Source organism: Cyrtonyx montezumae, unplaced genomic scaffold (assembly GCF_038088225.1).
Source record: "Cyrtonyx montezumae isolate F1298 unplaced genomic scaffold, pur_monq_1.0 scaffold_2, whole genome shotgun sequence".
Taxonomy (NCBI): Eukaryota; Metazoa; Chordata; class Aves; order Galliformes; family Odontophoridae; genus Cyrtonyx; species Cyrtonyx montezumae.
Genome location: NW_027071936.1, coordinates 62,566,951 through 62,590,170, shown reverse-complemented (window position 1 = coordinate 62,590,170; position 23,220 = coordinate 62,566,951). Strand labels below are relative to the sequence as shown.

The 23,220-nt window shown below is 38.4% G+C and overlaps 1 long non-coding RNA gene across 1 annotated transcript in view; it reads right to left on the bottom strand.

Moving 5' to 3' along the window:
• The window catches only part of LOC136048520 (uncharacterized), a 40,068-nt gene that overhangs the window by 4,470 nt on the left and 12,378 nt on the right, over positions 1–23,220 (bottom strand). Inside the window, exon 4 of the long non-coding RNA XR_010622188.1 lies at positions 9,606–9,658. This is a non-coding gene — a long non-coding RNA (uncharacterized LOC136048520). The remainder of the gene's footprint in view (positions 1–9,605; positions 9,659–23,220) is intronic.

The following is a 23,220-nucleotide window of genomic DNA, read 5'->3' as shown; positions in this document are numbered from 1 at the left end:
AGAACTTAGAGCATCTCATTGTTCTATGCACCTCTTTTTCAGATTCTACAATTTCTATTGGAAAATATAATGTCAGGTTACTCAAAAAAGTAATCCTTATTAAATTTTACAGCTCTTTTTTCTCAATAGGAGAAATACAGCTTCATCAAAGAGAATCAATAAATGAATTATTCAAACCCGTTTTGAAGGCTGCATTAATTTTGGCTTCAGAGAGGCATGGAGCAGACCCCAAATCAGCCATGCAGATAAGCAGGCAGTGGTTATGTTCTTTCTTTGAAGATGATCAGAGGGTTACAATGGTTCAAAAAAAAGCTCTGGACTTCAGAGATTCCCAGGTGGAAGTGTGACATGGAAAGCTTTCCTTTGCACAGCTACCAGCCAACAACACATCTATCTTACATAATACCTTGTTCTCCTTGCGCCTACACGTGACCTATTCCCAGTCTTTTAACAAATTTACCCTTACAGTATTCTGCATTTCTCCACAGGTTTTCCACATTTTTCAAACTCAGGCAGAGGGAGACATTAAACACTGGGGATAAGGAGCAAAAATAAAATTATGCTCTTCTTCTCTCTCTCTCTCTCTTTTTTCTTTTTAATAGCAAAGATGTTTAATCACTGGCACAGCCTGAAGATATCTGCAAGATTTTCCAGGACTAGGAACATATAAATCAACACTCAATAGCTTTCAAAAAGAGATACTGGAGTTCAAGTAAAAATTAATCCAGGGAAGACCTCTGTGACCTGTGCTACATGGACTCAGATGGTCACTGTGGTCTTTTCAGCTTTGCAATCTATTAATTAGATCTTTCTGCTTCCTTCTCTGCGATCACTCTTCCAATCCCACTTCAAGTTGATTCATAGAGTCAGCATCAGAGACAATTAATACTTAGTTCCCATAGATCCTTCTCAGACACCCAGGCAGGAGGCAGATCTATTAAAAATATCATGTAACCTCTGCAAAGCTCATTTAGCTGCTCCCATTTCTTGTGCACAGGACACATGTTCTTCAGATGGCTGCACAACTTCCAGAGGAAGAGTTCAAATCCTAGAGAGATGAGGCAAGCCCCTGTGAGCATTGCAGCATCTCCCACAATGTGGAGCATATTTGCAGTGACAATGAGAGACAAATGTGGCTAAAGTCCATTTTCATGCTCAAAATTATCTTCCATTTATGAATCTCAGAAGTACGCACCATGTGAACTCACTTGAGCACACTTGTTAATTTAGTCATACACAAAGCAATCCACCAGTAGATATGTTGCTTAACTCTTCCCACAATTATTTTCAAGATGTGCTATAAGCAACTTGACTGTAATACACATAAAACACTTCAGCCAATATGCTTGAATGTGACCATCCGTTATTCAATTAAAATTCTCACTAGCTATCGGTAATCACAAATCTATTCACTCTGGGATTTTGCAAGAAATTGGGACGTGGTTATCCTTAGCAAAAAGGTTTCATTTCCAAACAAATTTCAAATGGATCAAGAACATCAATCTTGTTTATTTTTCCAATATTTTTATTTGCCAGTACCATCATGAAAGGAACAAATTTGGGAAAACTTTTCCATTTGTGTATGTTCAGGTGTGCCAGTCTTCCTGGAGTAAGTCTATACTTCATTACAAAAGTAACAGAATGACAGCACAGAAATATCTAAACCTTCTCAGACTCTATTAGAAGTCAGCATAAACCTTATTTTTTTTTCCTGCACCATGTCTGTATTCATAGAATCACAGAATCATTAAGGCTGGAAAAGACATCCAAGATCACCTAGTACAACCATCCACCTATAACCAATATTGCCTACTAAACCATGCCCCTACATACTACATCTCCATGTTTCTTGATCACATTCAGGGACAGTGACACCACCATGTCCCTGGGCAGCCTGTTCCACTGCCTTACCACTTGAGAAGCCATTCCTAGTATCCAACCAGAACATCTCCCTACACAACTTGAGGTCATTACCACTCATCCTATCACTGTTACCTGGGAGAAGAGGCCAACTTCCACCTCGCCACAACCTCCTTTCAGGCAGCTGTAGAGGGCTATCAGTTCTCCCCTGAGCCTCCTCTTCTACAGTCTAAACAATCCCAGTTCCTTCAGCTGCTACCCATAAGACTTGGGCTCCAGACCCTTCACAGCTTCATTGCTCTTCTCTGGATGCACAGACATGAGAACACATTAGTCATCATGCAGCATATGCCAAGATATGGCTAAAATGATAATTCTACATGTATTACTCAGCTGTTGGAACAGGTAAATGGTTTAAATGAATTGAGGTTTTGACAAATCAGTCATTAAAGAGACAGTAGGGATAGTGAGTATTATCCTTATTTACAGGGAAAATTTCTTGAAGTGATTAATTAATAATGCATGTTGTCTTATGACCTCAAAAATTCACCTCATTGCCAAAAGGGGGACTTTATTGGTGGCTCAGACAGGCAACAGGTCATTAGGACAGAAAGTAAATTAAAATCTTTTCCCTGTACAAAAAATATTAAACACGATTTTACATAATATTCTTGCAGTGCTACTGAGCTGCTTAGCATTAAAGGGTGATGGTAAGTGCTGGCAGGTCAAATCCCTTCAGAAGAGCATGATTAATTTCATTTAATTGTGTACATCTACAGTATGAATGCCTATATGAAAGCCAGTCACTGTCCATTTCTTTTAGATCACTACGCATGCTTTAAAACTGAGTTCATCTGTCTTATTTTAGCTATCTACTGCAGGGTGAGATGAATCACAGCTTAAAAGTGCCCATTTCTTCCCAACAGCTATAAAAAAAGCCTTGACAGCTGACACAGATGTAGACATCTGCCTTGCAAAGTTTTTCTGTTCACTCAGAAGAGTGTTGGTCTGTGTGGCTGTTAGGATGCACAGTGGCAGCTATATACAGCAATTCCCATTTTAATCAGTTGAGAGGACATATGCCAAAATATCATTGAATAGTATTAAGTGGGCAGCTATTGTCAGCCACATAACAGATGTTTAAATGCTGCAAAAATGCACTGGCTATATGAAGGATAGAATAGAATAGTTCTTTGGAAGGGATGCACAAAGACCATCGAGCCCAACTGCTTGACCTCCTCAGGGCTAGACAAAAGTTAAAGCACAATATTGAGGACATTTTCCAAAATGTCTCTTGACCACTGACAGACATGGGGCATCAGCCATCCCTCCAGAAAGCCTGTTCTAGTGTACAACCTCCCTCATTGTACAGAAGTTTTTCTCAGCACAGAACCTAACCCTGGCACAGCTCTGTTGAACTTCATGCCATTGTTGGTTGCCCAATGCTTTGTCCTCTAGATATGAGTCTAGACCTCTGCAAGGCCCCTCAACCCTCTATAGTAAGCAACACCTCCCAGTTTTGTATCATCACTAAGCTTGTCCTAGAATTGATCCCTGGTGACCACCATCCACCCATCTGTATTTCCATGTACTACAACACCTTGAGCTCTATCTACTGTTGAGCCCAGTTCATCATGCAGCGTAGAATGAACCAGTTTGTCTCACAGTTGGACAACTTGTCCAGAAGGATGCTTTATAAAATGCCTTACTGAAATCCAGGTATTTTGCATCCATCACCTTCCCTTTATCCAGCAAACAGGAGAACTTATCACATAGGGAGATCAAATCATTAGCACAGGACCTTTCCCTTGACGAACACATACTGATTATGCTTGACAAGTTCTTTAAATGCCTTTCTATATCTCACAAGCCAATCTTCTCCAAAGAACACACTAACAGATTTTTTGCTTCCTGGGCCTTCTCTCATGCTTTCTTTTGTTGATAGGTATAACTTACATAGTTAGAATGTAATCATAGGTGGTCTAGAAGAACATAAAGCCATTTTTCATGCAAATACCCATTTCCACACATCGGCAAATGGCAAACACTGGCTTAACAACTGAGCTTGGAAGAATGGCCAATCCTACAGAAGGTCTGCAAAGAGCTCCCAAATGCAATTGCTGTCTTTATAGAGACTTGTATTGCACACTGGGTACAGTTACTAAAATAAGTCATTTTTCAATGTGAATTAAATGATGATTGTAAAAGCAATATGTTCCTCCCTCTGGCGTGAATAATTAATGTCTATTAATTACTATGAAATTGATTACTTTGGGCATGAGGAATATAAAAAAAATTCCCATATATGCAACTTTGAAATGTCTCCTGAGTCTCTGTTTAGTCGCTGAAACTGATATTAATGTTAGGCCATTCCAGTGGTCTTTCTACTGAAAAATTCTCTTTCTGCAATGTTTTCTGGACTTGATCTACTTCTATATAACAATCTACCGTGACAAACTCATTTCCCTGTTTATAGAACTACCATTTTTTGAAGCTGATGGCAGCTGTTTTGTAGCTGTCATATCATACAATACGGGTAAGGTCACCCTCTGTAGCAAGCTAAATTATAGGATTTGGTCTATTGCCAAATTCTAAAAGCAGAGATACCACGTTATTGTGAACTGTGCTGTCCAGAGTTTAATGTACTTCTTAATAAAATCAATGGAAAGTTTGTTTCAATGAGGATTGGATCAGGCCCTAATTACATGTCGACAAATGCTCCTCACATGCCAACTCCAGTATTAGAACTGCTGTTGATTAGATGTCTTTATAAAGTACTATTCAGTCCTGTGGCCAGTAAAACAATTATATTCTATTGTCAAATTTAAATTTAATTAAAACTAATTTTACTACTGAACATCAAATAATTCACTCTGATATTTAATTAGAGAGCAGTCTTCCTTTCAGTTCCAGCAGCACAATTTGCTACATGCCACGAGAGTGCAAAATCACATGTAGTTTTTCACATTGACAACTGTACACTGACCAGTATCTATCAAATTGCTCTGCAAACGCAGAAAAAATACAGCAATCCCACTTATAGATGTCTTGATTCAAGCACAAGATACTTTACCCTTTTCTATGTGAATTTTCTTCCCTTGTCAGTAACATTAAAGATTTTTAACAACACTGTTCAAGACTGGACAGGTATGCGGTTATATTTTATAACAATTTAAAACACAAATCTGGATTAATTTCTCACCAAAAAAGGGCTTCCTGCTGTTCTTTGTGTAAGATACATAAAGACATCATGGAAATAAGGAATAAGGAAAATCAAAGATTTTAGAACATTACAAATCTGTTTGATCCTACTGTGAAAAATGGCTCCCTGAAAACAGAACCATAAAATGGGCTGAAACTTCCCATGAAATTCCTTTTTTTCTTATTTCACTTTCTACTATGAAACTATACAGATGTGTGTGCATGTACTTGTGCATATTTTCCACCCACTGTTCTTAAGGCTGCTGTTTGATGGTCAATCTTCTCACTTTTTTTCCAACCAAACTTATTTTCAATGTTGTCTCTCTGAATTTAATTTGTCTTCTGGGTTGGGGGCCCCTGCTGGCTGAGGATCTATCCTTCTTGTATCTGAGACAACAGTTATTTCTGTTTCTTAGCTCCTGCTGTGCCAGAGGATTTATTTGTGTGTGGCTATTTGTTTCTGGGCATTGGATTCGACTACTGAAAGAACAGTTTGGGAGGTAAGGAATGCTGGGAACAGCTTTGTGGCAGCTCTGCTGAGCTCCAGTGCCTGGTTTCCCAAGTCTTCATTCTACCTAATGCTCAGATTTTCCTAAGCTAGCTGTGGATGACATGGGACACTGCTGTTTTATGAGATGTCCTGGCTCTGTCAAGTTCATGGCAAACTTTCAGGCACTTCCTTTTGTGCACCTGCCTCAATACTTTACTGAATGAAGGGTGACGGTGTCTTTATCAATTTAGGTCTAGTGTGAGGGAGTGTTATTGTCTTGCATTGGACAGCTCTGAGTGTTAGCAAGCTGTTTAGTTTGTATACAGATGCTCGCAAGGGTCTTCAGCTGCTATAAACTCAAATGCCAAAAAATTAATGGAATTACAAGTATTTGCACCAGGGAAGGTCCCGTGTTGTTTCCAAGTTTATGACAGAGAATTATGTTCGTTGACAGCTCAATACATTCCTATAGAACTGGATAGGCTTTCATCGAAAGAAAGAGAATGTCAGGCCACAAAATAAGGCTATTTGATGTGAGAAGCAGTCATAAAAACTTCATAAGCAGCTTCTCAGAACTACAAAATTATTTCACCATCCATACTATCTGGAGGAAATAATAAGGTGTGACTTACACTACAGTTACAATCCACAAGGTGAACCCAGCAAGAATAAAGCTCGCAAGTATTGCAGTGAACAGTAATACACATAAATGAATCTATAATTCCCTTTCTGGCACTGTAACTAAACATCAGATAACCACAGCACCTGGAGCTAGTCCTTCAGAAGTGAAAACAGATGAATAACACCTTCATTGAATAAAGACTGGTGGCACCATGATGCAGACTATATTCAGCAGAGGATTTCAGTGCTCTGGCACTCTTGGTAAAGGAAACTTGAGTGTTGTTCCAAGTGCTTACCAAATTCAGCTAGCATGATCTAGTGTAAAATCTCATACCTACTTTCAACAGTTTAAATCTTCTCTAGCTGGAAAATGAACAGTATGATCTAGCAACATTTCTTCCTTCCTAAGGACAACGATCCTATGTCAACAATGTTATATGAATCCCACTTCATACTGTGTACTTTTTTTTTTTTTCCAAAGGAGATAGCTAAGTTGTTTTATGGTATTATCAATAGTGTTGCAAATGTATCAAGAGAACTGAGTAAAGAATGACAATGAGATAAGGCGTGCATAGCGTAGAAACTAAATCAAACAAAGCAGAAAATATTACATATGGTTCTAAGTAATGTTGTTCTTCTTAATCCTCAAATAGAGTCACTAAATTACACTTCCAGATTTAGTTATGATATTTACAAATGACTTAACTGTACATTTAAAGAGGGGAAACTAGCTACAAATGGGGGCAAGCTCATAATTTAAGGTCACGGTGGTGCCAGAACGAAGCAAATGCTTATTACTTGGATATTTTTGGTCATGGGGAATTCTCTTTCCCTAAGAACAAATCCCAGAAAAGCATATTTTTATTACTCTTCCAAATCTGGCATTCAGGCTTTATGTAAATATACAAGACAGAAGATCTTTCTCTTTAAAATGCTAGGAACTAGAGACACAGATGAGATTTGCTTGGGAATATTTCCTTTAAATCATTTGTATGAACAACCCAAAACCTAAAATATATTAAAAATACATGAAGAAGAATGAAGGGGACAGTACTGTGTGAACTACATGGCATCTTACTGGAGGTGATATCGTCACTTTTCCTCTCTTAGCACCTCAAAGTATAAAAACAAAACAAAAAAGTTCAAAATAAGGTTACCAGTTTTGTTTCTTTATAACTGAAAACAGAAGGTGCATTTTTTTAAGATTGTATCATTCCTGAGCTCAGTTGCCCAATTACTCTCAGAAATACTCTCTCATCTTTTGATATTCACTACCCTTACTTTTTTCTCTTGAGTACTTTTCATCTAACATCTGTGTCTTTTTTTCTTGTTAGAGAACCACAGGGCAGACCCAGACCTTGAAAGAAACGTGAAGAAATAGAGTACCAAAAAACTCACACATAGTGCTATGACTTAGAGAAAATTAAACAAAGTTAATTTTGGCAGGAGCTAAATAAAGGCTATGTCACACAGCAAGCTGAGTTGGGCTATGTTCATGATGACTTCAGAGAGCAATGGGAGTTTAGAGAGCTTAGGTTAGTTTAAGGCACATTTTATTATATCCAGAAGTTTATGAATTTCAGAAAGAAAGCAGCAGCAGGAACAATTGATGTTACTGTATGAATGACAGCAACTGTTATCCAGTTATCAACAGTGAATTACTTGATAAAGTTGGAAACAAGTCCCATAGAGAACACAGAAACCAATCCCCTCCCCTCACTGTCATTTAGGATTTCTCCCAGCACCCAGCTGTGCAGGCTGAGAACAAACTTCAGCAAAAGGTCACTTCCCGTGTCTTACTTTCATCTTTCATACTTACTATCATCCTCCAAAACTAACTCAGTAAATTCAGCCTGCATTGCCTGTCTGAGAAACCCTGCTCTGAGCATTCTCCCTCCTCCTGTTCAGAAATGAAAACATTCTCCTTTCTCTCTGTGTTATGTTTCTGCTTAGGACAACCCCCCCCCACTGTTGTTTGTTTTTTGTTTTTTGTTTTAATCTATCTCTATAAGTTATAGAATCACAGAATTGTTTGAGTTGGATCGTATCCTTAAAGGTCATCTACTCCAACTCTCCTGCAACAAACCTATAGCTCCATCAGGTGCTCAGAGCCTTGTGACCTTGAGTGTCTCCAGGGATGCAGCATCCACCACCTCTCTGGGCAGTGCTGGCCTCTCATACCTTGCCCAGATCTAAAAGCTGGCTCAAGAAGTTGAAGCACTTCTTGCTTTCCACCACTACTTTTGCTACCAAAGCAAGATACATGGTACCCAAGTGCCACGCCACAGTGTTTGTGGCTCTCCGAGTGCTGCAGACTTCCCTTGTGCAGCCAGCAGATAACATTATGTAGCTGGTAGGCAAGCACTTTGCTTTAATGTCACAGTTTCCCCTGAGGTTTAGAATCATACAACCATTAAGGTTGAAAAGACCACTAAGATCATCTACTCCAAATATCAAGTCTAACCACTGAGTCCAAATCTCTCAATCACGTATTAAGCAACCCCATCTGGTGCCTCTCCAGCCAAAACAGCAGATCAGCAGAATGTCCCAGCACAAGGAACCATCCCTACTCTTGTGTCTGGAGCATCTCTTGCCCCACAGCAACCACAAGATCCCCTGTTCTTCACTCTGAAGTCTTCACATCTCATACCTCCCACAAAAAGAGGAGAGATCCTGTGTATATAGTACTCAGAGATCTGCAAAGGACATTACACGGCAGCTGGACTAAGATGACCTTTAAGAGTCCCTTCCAGCTCAAACAGTTCTATGCTTCTTTGGTTCTATGTTGTTTCACAGCTTCACAGTTTTATAATAAGAAACCAATTGCATTGGTTGCACAGCACAGCAGAGGGAGGTAACGTGTTTCAGGCTGGTCGAGGATATGGAATTAGTGCTTCAATTCATACTGAAAAATGAGATAGATAAAAAGTTATAATAGCAGGTTCTCCAAAACTACTGTTTTAGAAAGAAGATGAAGAGGTTTGGGTTTCTCTTTAACTAACACCATTTTCAAATTTATTGAAAGAGTGACTCACTAAACAAACTATGTCAAGCAAACGCTGAGGTGTTTCTGAAATTACATCATTTCTATGAAGAAGCTCACAGCCCCAGAATCAGCCAGTGGAAACCAAAAAGGTCAGTCTCCAGGACTGCGTGCACACTTCATTTTTTGGTGGCTTTCCTTAGAAGGAAATTTCTCTATGCATGTCCTTCCAGCTCCCCAACAGACGCAATTTGCTGAGATCATTGCATTACAGGACTGCAGTTTAGAGTGAAGAACTGAGTCAAAAGGCTTGAGGTCTTTCCCAAAGGCTTTGCATGACCTTGGGCAATTTCCTTCAAGACTATTGAAGATCTGATATTAAACAGCAACACTCACATTCAGTAAACTAAGTAAGACACTTTTATACTAGCAGTTGGTGAGCATACTCACCTTCCATTGAAAGTCAGAAGACTTCTTTAATGAAGTGTGTTGGAGCCACAAACCTGATTCCACTTCCAAAAAAAAAAAGAAGAAAGAAAGAAAGTACACCTAGTAAGATGCCAATATAACCTTCCAGGTGCCCAAATTCAGAATCCTGAGGTTTATTTTCTTGGTACTTCTATTTAATCCCATAAAATGGTAAGATTACGTTTATCCATCACAGTATTTTAAGATTGACTTCACTATTTATTTGGAAGTTTCTAAAACTTTCAACCAAAGAGCCCCACTTGGGCTTGCAGCACTGTATTAATTACAGCTATTAAAACTCTTATTTTGCTTATGAATTTCAGTACGTAGCATTTTTAAGAACAGCATTTACAAGCCATGAGCAGCCACAATCAGCTAAACAGGAAGAAGAAATGGTGATTACAGAAGTGGTGTGTGGGAAAGGTGAGAAAGGGACAATTAGGACCACTGATAGTAGGCAATAATTCAACTGCATAGTTACTTAGCTATCAGTTCCTGAACTGCCTAGTTTCTAAAATAAAGAAGCTACAGTGTCTTAAAGATTATGAATCCCATTTCTAATCCAACATTCTCACACAGATCATTTGTCAAGGGTGCTCTCTGAAAAGCCAGTACAAACTGAAATGAAAATTACTGGAAGAACTATAAGAATTTCAAGCATGTCAGTTTTGAGGAAACTAGAGCTATCAAGATCATGTTATATATAGTTACAATCCAGAAAGAGTTTTGTTCTAATTTATACATTTATTGCATTTAATCTCTTAATTTCTGTTAGTTCACACCAGAAATTTCCTTTCTCCTTACATTTTCTTATGTTTTGTTACATTTTGGAGGTTCTTTGTCTCAGTTTATTACTGATACCAGAAATTGGTGTCAGTGACTTGATGCACTGCTCCTACTCACGGAATAGCACCACGTTCTTATTTTTTGTCTCAACAAACCTCCCACAGACACCAGCTACACATGGTTAGAAAGGAACATGAAATCCAGTGGGAGGAAGTTCGTTGTTTACTCACCTTGCAGTCTCACTGTCAGCTGCTTCAATATGAAGGTACAGATATGTTAATAGTAGTTCTAACAGTGTTGTGGTACACTACCAGTTTTCTTTAGTTCCCCTTTTTATGTATTTAATCCTAGTATTTTGAATGTCACTATAAAAAAATAAAATTAAAAAGGCCCCTTTTCCAGTGAGAAAATTCTTAATTTTCCTGTGACCAAAACTAATGAATATTTACACATTCAGTTTTTAGAACTTGGTTCCTTCTCCTTGATGTAACCTTGAGTCTGAATTTCCATGGTTTATATTATTCAGTAAGGACATAACATCCCTATAATTTCTTTCCTATTTAGTACTTTTCATATGCTCTCAAAATTAATCACATCTTAGAAAAGCTTTTTTGTCTCAGGATGCGCGTAAATAAATCACTGTATTCTTAGATAATGGAAATTGTTGGTGATTAAACTCAATTTGATAGGGTATGAGTGAAATTTCTCTGACTAGTTATCAACAGTATCTTGATTTTAGGTTTGGCTTTATCATTATATCTCCTATACTTACAGCTGCCTGTACTTTCCTTCAGCAGTTCTCCATATTTCATTTTGCAGATTGTTTTCTGCAGCCTCATGAATATATGGGTATTCGGCAGAGATTTTATAACCTATAATCAGAACTGAAAATTACAGTGATCCCATTTGTGTTATTATAGCTTAAGAATGTGTCAGACTTTCCATTTTAAACTTTTTACTATAAAGAATCTACAACTGCTCTTTCTGTACTGCCAAATATTTCTGCAAAATTTTCAACAAGAATAAATGATATTTATGAATTTGAAACTTTTTTCAGGACTTCTGCTAGTGAGTGTGATGAGATAGGTTCTCCTGAGATTCAAAAAAAAAAAAAAAAAGAAATCTCTAATTTCTCTAATTTCCTGCCTCTTTATTCAGTAACTTCATTTTAGTCAAAAAAAAGCTTGATGGGTCTCTTTTTAAGGACCGGTAGCATTAATGCAGCAGTGGACAGAGGGATTGCTCTTAGAATGACTGGAATTATTTCCTTCCACTGGAAACACAGTATGCTCCTTCAAGATAGTGCCAAGATTCTTCTGTCAGAGGAACAAGAGAATGGATAAGAGAATCAGTCCCAGCTCTCTACCACAAACGGATCATGAACTGCACAGCTCTATTTCTTTATAAACATACATGCAAAATATTGCTAGGCCGCTGCCAGACTTTCTCATACCCAACAGAGTCCTCTAGATGTGGGGACTGCAGACATGAAGATCAGAAAGTCTTCTGATAGAGCTGAGGACATGATAGCAAGAGAGGCCTAAAAAGAAATCAAGGCAAAACTGGCCAAGACACACCAGATGATTTTTATTTTTTTTTTCATAGAATTACAGAATGATTAAAGCTGGAAAAGACATCTAATATGATTAAGTCCAACCTTCTATCCATCCCCAACATACCCACCAATCCATGTCCCTCAGTGCCACATCTATATCCTTCTCTTGAACTCCTCCAGGGACAGTGACTTCACTACCTCCATGGGCAGCCTGTCCCAATGCATAACTACTCCTTCTAATTAGAAGTATTTCCTAATATCCACTAACCTTTCTATGTGACACATTAAAACATCCTCAAATGCTGCACATCTTCACTTCTGATCCCTTTTGCCTTCAGCTACTGGGAAAAAAAACAACATTCAAACTGTGTAAAATTTCTCCTTCCAACTGCTTAAAACATATTGGTGAAAAGAGAAGATGGTGCACACAAAGCCATCCCAGGAAAGAGTAGAATGGGTAGCTGTTTGTATCTCTCACCTCATCACTTGCATTTTAGCCACTCTCAACTTTCCAGATCTTAGTTCTAGCTGAGGCAGCAAATTCTAATTTCTTTTGTGCTTCAAATGCCTATTTTTCCACCAGCTTTTCCAGGACCTTGGACAAACAGCACAGTACAGATTTTCAAGGATGCCGGGAAAGTATGGAGCCCTCAGAAAGCTGTGAGAATGGTTGACATGGTCTGGTTTGTTGAGCTCACTGCAGAATACTTTGATCAGGACCAAATCTAGGCTTCTGATGTGCAATGACTTTGAATCTATCAGAGGATCTCAAACACACACAGAAAACTGGCTGCCAAAAATTTTGCTACATTTTCATTATCTCAATTCACAAATGGGAAACTGAGACAGTTTGATTGCTAGACCTCCAAAGTTATGTAAATTAGTTCAAGTACTGAAGGAATTGAGATTTCTAGCTTCATTCTGGTGATGCAAATCTCTTGGGTTTCTAAATAAATAAGAACTCTTGTGAGAATAGCCTACGTTCTGAGGGTTTCTGTACTTTCATTTCCACTAATGTATGGAAACATTATTTTGTCTCCTGGTATTTGAACATGTCCACTTCTGGTCCTGCATAGAGTGGAGTGAGATTTCTTGCTGAGCTGGAATTTTTTGCCCATTAGTTTGCAAAAAAATGCTGAGGATTAGAAGAATTCAGCTCTTGACCTTCTTAGCTTATGTATTTTATCAAAAGGAAATTATAATTATGAAGGTTTGGAGATATCACATGACAGTTTTTCACTACAAGCCATGTCCTCTTGTCAGCATTTCCATTCACTCCCACTGACTATAATCAAAGGCAATGGACATAAACACTAGAAGCAAAGTCTCACCTGAAGTGGCTTTTCTCCAAACCTCAGTACAGCATTTCTGAGGTGAAAACATATGGAACACCTATTGCCTTTTAGAAATGCAGACAGTAAAGCTGCCAACAATGTGAATGAGAGTGGTAGGTAGAGAGAAAAGTTTATAGCCATTCTGCTCTGTGTTGCTGAGTGGTTCTCTGGCTCTCATACTAGACCTTCAGCATCAAAGATGGAGGGCAGTGATTAGAAGTAACCTGAAGCATTTGTGTACAAGCTGGACAAAGCAAAAATCCCTGTCCTAAAGGACGCTGCCTTGCAAATCTAATGTCATAGTTCCTCTGATGACACTGTGTAAGCTCAGTGGTTGACTGGCACAACAGCACACCTTGTTGAAAGATGACTGGAACAAGAGCCATCTGGCTGGAGTTGGTGAAGAAGTCTCTAACTCGCAAAGACAGTCCTAACTGACTGGTTTCCCAGTGAACTGCATTCCTGAAGAGAACAAAACATCTTGAACCCAGCACACAGACCCACAGATAGGAGCACTGTACATGGAGAGCACTACTCTCCTTTCTAGAGCTAAGAACACGCTCCTGAATAAAGTCTTGTAGTCACAGAAGTCACTTTTGCCTGCAAACTTTACATTGGAAACCCTTGTGAATGCGAACCAATCTAAACAGAGAGAATTCATAAGCTTTTGGGGATAGCATAGTCCATATTTTCCCTGCAGTTTATTGGCAAATTAATTCTAATGCATTCAAATTACATCATGAAGTGTAATGTTGAAATATTTCATGAAGGTTACCCTAATAGAGTGTGAAAGCCTGATGTACAGTAATTCAGAGAGAACTGCTTGGCCCATCTCCTATTTACTTGGAAACATTTCTGCCTTAAAAAACCTTTAAATATATTACTTGGTTTTATGGCTCAAAAATCTTTAATTTGAAGATTTTTATGATTCCCTTACAATACACATCGATTTAAAAAGTGTTTTAAGCTAAAACGGATCATTTACTGCCAACTGTGCTTTGGGCATAACATTGATTAGTCCAAGTGCGATAAAACAACCTTGTTTTTATTCATACTTTAAGAGAATAATAAAACCTGCATACTTGGAAATACTGAAGCAATATCTTGGCCCAGAGCTATTTAAGTATGAATTATTCACATCTAGTTTATTTTTTTCTTTTAAATTCATGAATCCCCAGAATGGTTTTGTAAAACGTATCAGTGAAACCATGTTTCTAATTATTAAAGTGGGGTGCGGTGATGGGGGAGAGAAGCAGAATGCATCATATATGTAAAGGGGTCATTTTTTTATTGGACTTCTTTTACAAACCACTGTGAATCTCCTTGGAAATTAGTTATTCAATATTTGCACTATATTTTAACTTGCGACCCATTGGGAGATTATACAGATGCAGATCCTTTGTTCAAATATCTTTTGCAAACAGACTTATTCCTACGTCCTGTAACACTAGAACTGCCTAAATAAACCCATTTAGGGACTGCACAGACAGCTAACTGGGAGCCCATTTGCCAGAACTGCTTTTTGCATCCTCAGCAAAAAAGATTCTTGTGACAGTGATAGGGTGTCTATCTGGATATTACACTTCCCTGACTTTTTCCTTCACTGCTGCAAAATACCACACACAAAAATATCTTTTTCAAGTGAATAAACCAAAACATTAAACCTACTATTGAAATCCTTCAATCCTGTGTAACCTAAAAATGCTCTCTGAATACAGCAGGGTCCAAACAGAGGTAGCAGAAAGAATGACACCAAGATAATTATATTTCTTGTTCCATCACTAAATTTCTGTAGGACCTCAGCAAGCATGAATTCTTTAGGAAAGACAACAATTTCTATATATTTGTGCAGTACACACTATAAACCTGTACTTTGTAAATCTGAAGTTAATGAAATCCTTCTTTTCCTATACAGTCACAGAATTTTGCAGGTACAAAGAAACCCTAGAGGTCAATTAGCCCCACCACCAGTTCTGAGCAGATCCAGATAGATCAGCTACAGAGAGACTTGTTGAGTTTTGCATATCCTCACAGGTGGTGTTCCCAAAACCCTATTGGGTCCCAAATACCGAGAAGTTAACATCAAGGCAAAAAGTATTTTTGTATCTAATCAGAATTTCCCTTTTCAGTTTGTGTCCATCGTTTTAGACCACCAAGAAGAGTCTGGCTTAGTAATCAGTAATCAGTTTAAATGCCAGAGTTGTGCACCAGAAGTGATTCTATATATTTGTGTCCACAGTCTCCATAGGTAAAATCTTAAGATTACAACAATCTCTCAAAAGAAAGACAGAGGAAACATAATTAAGACTACCTAGAAGAAGGGAAAAGCAGCAGGTAGTGAAAAACAACCTTACATGTTTCTGCCAACTCGAAATTGTCTTCAGACAGCCATAGCAGACAAAATGGCCCTGAAGGATGATACTCCCAAACTTAGGGGCCTTAGATACACAAAAGGAGACATTTTTTGTTGCTACCAGATAGGGTCATCACATAACATCCAGGTTTACAAGTAATGACAATTCTATCAAAAATATAACTTGGAAAGGCACTAGCAGACTGTGTGAAGCCACAAAGGGATCTCTGCTGTGATTTGTAACTCAAAGAGATCTTCCTAGTTTTATAAACAAGTTTATAAACTTGTTTAAATGCTTCCTACTAAGTATATCTATGATTTAAGTCTCAAGAAGATTTAAGAAAAGTACCATGCAACTCAGCTCTGAGCTTGCAACCTAAAGATCTGGACCCCTTAACTTGACAAGTGACAAATGAAATGTCTTATAAAATATTCCCAGTTCCTGCTTCAACACACAAAAATCTATGAAGATTAAATTCTATGTAGATACAGTTCCACCTTTCACAATAGATGCACTCTGCACATGTGGAGGTAAAACAAGCCATGTGTTTCAATATTGGCACTAGGGGAGCCAAACAACAGAGGTATTCTCACCTCATAGACATTTTCCTAGTTTTATTTAGCTAATGAAACACTAAAATGTTGGAGTTAGAAAGTAATATTATTTTAAGCTGCTGGATATTATGCAAAGCAATACCTTTGAGTATTAGCCTGGTATATCTTTGAGGGAGCAATTAGACATTCGTGTACTTAATAAAGTTTGCACAGCCAATTTGCACTTTATAAAGTGTGGCATTGTTCTGGAGTGTAGCCCTGATATGGACTTTATGAAGCATACAGGAGGCAACACTGACTTTATGGAGTCCACACTGAAGACAAGTAACAAATTAAAAGCAAAAAGAGCACCTAGTCCTGATCTGTGACATGTAAACTCACACCCATCTGCTCCCTGAAAGATGCCATTGCATTGATGTCATGAGGTTGCATTCAAAATAGAAATCTTGAGCATATTTTACTGGTTCGTGAGATTATTTTAATAATCTGGTGTCCAGAACCCTAAGCAAATTCTAATTGCATCAGAAAACAATGGTAGAATCTTGAAAATCATATAATAATTTCAGATATGTAATACATTACTAGAAAAATTTCATCAGCATAGCCATACATCGTCACTCGTATGGACCTTTGCATACTAAGCTGTAGTAGTCAGGCCAGCTAGTGTTAATTGCTCTTAGAGAAGGTAAGAGGTAGGTCTTCAAAACCCAGAGGATAAAGAAGGAATTGGACTTCAGTGTTCCACTTTCCAAGCAAATTCTCTTGAACTCAAGCTATTATATAATAACAGAAAAACTAATTTTCAAACTCTGAATGAATGTGTTTCGAAGCTAAGCATTATGCTCTGATCTTTGAATGACAGTTTAACTTCTGAAGGACCAAGACTATTCATGAGACGGGCATCTTGTAAAATCAATACACACAGGGCTGGTATCAACCACAAAAGGACTGAAATATTCAAAAATCTCTGAAAACCTGTTTATGGACAGTGGAGAGTGGATGAAGTCGACACCATTGCAGCCCTAAGCAAGGCATCTGGAGGAAGATTCAAGATGTGACCTTTCTCTCAGCATTTGTTCGGAGTTCTCAGCTTAACTTGTCAGCTTTTGCTGGGGTCATCCTGGAGCACCCAAATCCCCACAGATTCCCACTGTAAAGGAAACTGAAATATCTGAACTCGACTTCTGCTGCCCAGAGGCAAAGAGGCTAGGAACCTAAGACTACAGTCTCATGCTTAAATGTTAGACTTGTATGTACTTTCCTGATGCTCTGACCTCTTTTTGTCAGTAGGACCTGACCTTCGTGTCTTTACCTTTATACGTTTTAATATTTGCAGTCTAATTTTCAAACTGGAGAAAAATCCCTATATAAAAAGGAAACTCTGCTTAATGAAAGGCCACCAAGGATGGTTTTTATCAAAGTGAAATGAATAAGACTAGATACTGGCTGTCTTTATACATCATTGTAAAAACAATCGACGATGGTTTTGGCTTAGACTGTAGATAGAGGATGAAACTTCCCGAGTTTTAATTTCTAAATGTGTGAGTTGCCTGCATAATTTAGAAAAAAGCTGTTTTATTTAAAAAATTAACAGCTCTAAACATTATATGTATTTTTTCCTTCTTTTCAAGCTGTTGATTACTCAGTTTTGAGAACAGGACACCCGAACATTCAGATCAATATTTTGAATAATTATTCTGTAAAATTCCTTATTTTATAAATTGGTCATTTCAGAATTATAATTTTAATACTCTGGTATGCAAACTTTAACAGGTTTTGCTTTACTAACTTACAGTCATGAAAGGATCTTTTCATTTTTAATTCAAAAATGACTGAAGTACAGCATTAGACTGTAAATACTGTCTTTTCAGCTACCAAATTTATGAGATGATTGATTTTATCAAATTTAAATCAGTATGAAATTGAATAAATGACCTGGCAAATTCTATCATTCTACTGCAGAGAAAAAAAAAAACAACAATGCAATGTTTTAACAGCTGCTTCATTGCTTGTCCATTACTTAACAAATAAAATACAGCAGTTTGTGTATGACTAGGCAATGTACAGATATTGTTTTAGAGCATCATTAAGAGTCTGGTAAATAGGTTTAGACTAGGAATATGAAAACAAACTCTCTGTTATTTTCTGTAGCAGTGTTTAAAGGGCTTATGATTGGCAGCATAACTGATTGCATTGACCAAAAGAGCTGTGGACATCTGGCTTTCTAGCCCTACAGATGAAAGACCATATGTTATAAAAAATATAGAGTGTGAGATAGAAATGGTAGCAGGCCGAATACATGAACAGGGGTCAAAGCTAACAGCAATCCGGTCTTGTCACCAGCGCTGCTCCAACAGGGAATGAATTATGTAGGGCTGTTGGGCAACAGAAAATACTGTTGATTGTTTACAAGCACATGGTTGAGCTAACAGCTGAATATTTCTGAAACTCAAAGGGATCTTTCTGCTTCACCTCCCTGACGATGAGATGAGAAAAACAATATTAGAAATGCCTGCAATTTAACAAAAAAAAAATCTTATGTCAGTACCTTAAGCTGTTTCACCAAGCTTTAATTGAATATAGTTAAGTGTTTAAGACATTCTACAGTTTTCAAAATAAAACTCAGTTTTTCCATGCTTACAGTTCTGTGATAAGTGCATCCACTCACCTTCATTGCATGTGATTTATGAGAGGACTGAAACATTCCTTTCATTCATAATTTCTGTTTGATGCCATTTTTTTTCAAATGAGAATGTCAAAGTTAGGGTCCTAAGCTAAAAAGCAGTTCCATGTGCCGTTCCCTATTTGAGTTTACAAAAAGACAAAATGAATCTTAAAGGCTCTGCTTCAGGTGTGGACCGTTAAATAAGCAACACCTTCAATGGTTTAGATGAAAAAATGTTGTTTCTAAAAGTCAAAATAGAAAGTAAAGGTGCTACTGTACACGACACCAAATGCCACCTAACGGCATATCTGTCATTTCTGTCAATGATCAGTGAAAAAAAAATGCATATGGAAAATAGCATAGGAAAGTACTGCTGAAGAAACGAGGGGGAACAGATTAGAGATATTTACTCTTTCAGAAGTCAGCATAATACATTTCGAAACTAAATAAACAAAATTCACACCAAGTTGGTTGGCATTTTGAAAGGTGCTAACTCAGCATACTGCTGCTAGTTTCTGCTGAATTGAGCATTTTTTGCTCTTTGAAACAAACATCTGTGATTCAGTGTGATAGATTTTAATATAGTTAGACAATAAAACGAGATGTGCTTTAGAGAAAAACAGTATGAATGAATGCTTCCTGCAAGCTCCACAACACCAACTTTTAAAATACATCAAATAATGAATTTCATTCCACATTGCTCCTATAAAGTAAGAATAATATTTTGTGTTAAGTGAAGTCAACAGAGCAGTTCAAAGGGTATTTTTCTCCAAACCATGATCACAACCATTTTAAATAAGAACTTTATGTAATATATTAAATAGTAGTGTTTGTGCATGTCATTGCTTTCAAGTGACTTAATGCACTGATTTAAAAAGTGCCAAAGCACACTAAACATTTCAGAATTCATTTTTATTATTGTATGTTTTCACATTCTCAACAGGTTGTTACCAAAATCATTTCTAAGCAAGAGCCAGAAGAAAAAAAAGAAGGAAAATAATTCATTCTAGAAATTAAAGTCTTCATCTCCCACATATGACTTTAAGATTAAGCCTATTTCAGGGATTTATTTGGATTTTTAAAATCAAAGGCAAGCAATCAGTATTTTCCTGATCTAAATTCCTACTATCTGCTAGGTATGGTCCTCTACATCTCTTCTCACAGGTTTCATAAAGGATTTTACATCATATGGGCTCCAAATCAGCCTGCTGTATTGACTTCAAGGAGGACAAGCTGTGAGAAGAGCGTACAATTGCTCCTTGCTGCACCACCTCTAGCAGCCTCAAGGAAGCCTGGAAGTTCTCTAGAAATTTGCAAAAGGCAATTGCACAACATCTCATTTCATGTGCAGTAATCATACTGTTACTGGGCTCGGATGATAAAGTGGATACAGATGTTCGTTAGCAACAAAGGCATGTGTAAACAAGAAAGCAATCCAAGAAGCTGCTAGCAACTGAAAAGTCCAAGACTGACCATCACGTGTTGCCGAGTCACAGACATCTATCTTTAGACCAACAAAGAAATTTGCCCTCCACACCATCTATGTGAGTCCCATTGGATTGTTTTCATCCTACACACCTTTAAGGTGTAAAGGCCACTTTATGCACGGTATATTTAAGCTTCAGTGGGTTAAACATGCAGAAGAGCCTGCAAATTTCCAGTCAACAAGGATATGGTCCTAGAAATCTTTCCATACCAACACTCTTCCTGCCACATCTTTTCTCAAAATGCTCCACTGGCTGCAAGGAACAGTCTCAATGTCTGGTTTTGCTGATCTTATTTCTGGGAGCAAGAAAAAGTAATAAGAAAGGCTCCTCTTGGGGCCTTTTCCAGGGATATTTTCTCTCCCAGTTTCCCAATGGAAGCAGAAAAGAAGATCAACTGTGGGGAGCCTCAGCTCCTCCAGCTTGTCACGTCAAACATCCTGAACTCTGTACTCGTCCTCTGGAGGGAATCATTCACATGCAGCAGATTAGCCAGAAGGATTAGCACGCAACCAGATTATCCCCACAGACAGCTCAATCAACTAATAAAACAGCACCTTTTTGCATTTCCTGCCTTTTAACCTCTAGGTTTCTGGATTCGTGGTACAGACGCCTTTAAGCACCACATTTTAGGAACACACAATGATGTTTGGTGGCTGGCCTGGCACCTGAGCCATTTCTCCTCGGCCACAAGATGTCAGTGTTGCTGAATGTTATTATTCTCACCTGCAAATTACTTCTATGTGTCACTGAAGGCGGCTGTCAACAGTGGGCTTTACTCAGTTAGGAAAATAAAAACCACCAAGAAGTAACAAAGACAACAAAAAACTTCAGGTTTGTTATTAACAAGGAAAAATTGAAGTACACAGTTACTGCTGTTACTTCTCCTGAAGTAAGGTGGCAGTCCTTACAGACATTCACAGGTCCCAAAGCAACTCATGTTAAGCTTGGCAGATGGCCCTTGCTTAATGTCACTTTGGTTAGAGCAACCAGAGATGACACAGGAAGGAATTAGTCCATCCAACCAGAGATGAAGCTGACCAGGAATTCAGACTACCAGCTATCACGTTGGATTACAAATGAAATCAAAGAATGGACAATCTAGTTCTCTTTATTCACCCTGTGTATGCAAGGCTTTCACAGCAGACTCAGCCCATGTAGCTCTACTGTGCAGATCTGTCTGTGCCCAGCCTTGTTTCCCCTCTATCAATTCTTCAATAGCACCAGTATACATTTCTGCAGAGCAAAACGGCAGACCAGATTATTGGACTTTCTGTTTTTAAAACACTCTTTCCTCTTCCCAAGGCTTCCCAAAAGGCCAAGGTCAGGCAGAGGGGGAACTTTTGAACCGATATTGTTGTGGACTCAACATATTGTGAAACTGCACCTCGGATTTCCTCTGCAGACTCAATGACTCGTCTGGTGATTATTTTTCTACTTCCCTCTTGGTTACAGGAGATTTGCTTCACCAGTAGCTGACTTGACTTCCACTTCTAAGTATAGCAAGCACCAGTACTATTAGCATGAGAATTCCTGTTTACATTATTTGCTCCCATTCATGTATTCTGAGCTTGTTTACTTTCGTAACCACAGGAAGCAGGAATTTGGTGGGAGAAGAGACAGGACTATTCAGCTTGAAGAAAAAAGAGATGAATAGAGATAGATGGATTAATATACACTTGCAGTTATAAAAATATACAATGGAAATATGGTTATTTGTGTTGGGAAGTTAAGTAGACAGTTTAATTCATTTGATCCATCTATAATTTCTTTTAAAAAATATGAATATGTCTCCTGGTATCAAATACGAGTATATCCATTGAAGGGAACTTATTTGGGACACCTCAGTGCGGCCTTCCAGTACTCAAAGGGAGTTTATAAGAAGGAAGGGAAGAAACTTTTTGCACAGTGTGATAGTGACAGGACAAGGGGGAATGGCTTTAAGTCAAAAGAAGGGAAATTTAGGTTAGATGTTAGAAAAAAATTTATACTCAGAAGGTGTTGAGGCCCTGGCACAGGCTGCCCCAAGAGTTGTGGGTGCCTCATTCCTGAAGGCCGGCATGAATGGGTCCCTTGGCAGCCTGAGCTGGTGGGGATCAGAGTTGGGCAGCTTTTAAAGTCCCTCCCAACCCAACTTATTCTATGATTCTATACTGAGGAGGGCAAAAGTATTTTACTTAATTCTTATGGCCTATCCCAAGCTGCCTTCCATGCCCCTTCATTTCCCCCCAAAACACAATCCATAATTTGAGAAACACTGCAAAGAAAAACCAATAAACCTCAGGGAAAGTCCTTCCCAGTTCCAAACGTTCACTTCTGCTGAACTCCCAAGCTAGGAAAATCCATTCCTAGTTTAATAAAAATCACTCTACATAAAGTCAACTTCTGACGTCTCCTCCCTGTTCCATTAATCAGTCTGGTTGCAGGGACCATAAATTTCTATTTTTATCTCCCACTCTGTCTTTTCATTGTGTTGAAGGCACCGTCTTCTCTGCCCAGCCTCACAGTTTCTGTTTGCTGGCCTCATCCTGCCTCCCTCGCTAGCACCAGTAGGCACTGGTTTGCCAGCATTCACAGGTCTGCAGCAGCTGGCAAACCCGGCTGCTGTGCACACGCACAGGCTGACTCCACTCTGCATGCACAGTGACCATTTGTCTGCACTTTCCAGCTGCCTGGAAATCTGGTAGATTAATGCCCAAAGTGGTAGAGTTGGCAGGAGCTCAGTGGAGAGATTCTCAGAAAAGCCTGACAGTTCTGTTGAAGTAGCTTGCCACATTGAAAGTTGCCTTTTCCAGGGTCATCTCAGGATGAGGATGACGGTGATTTTTTTTTTCCTGGGGTCCCACTCACTTAACTTAAGAATGT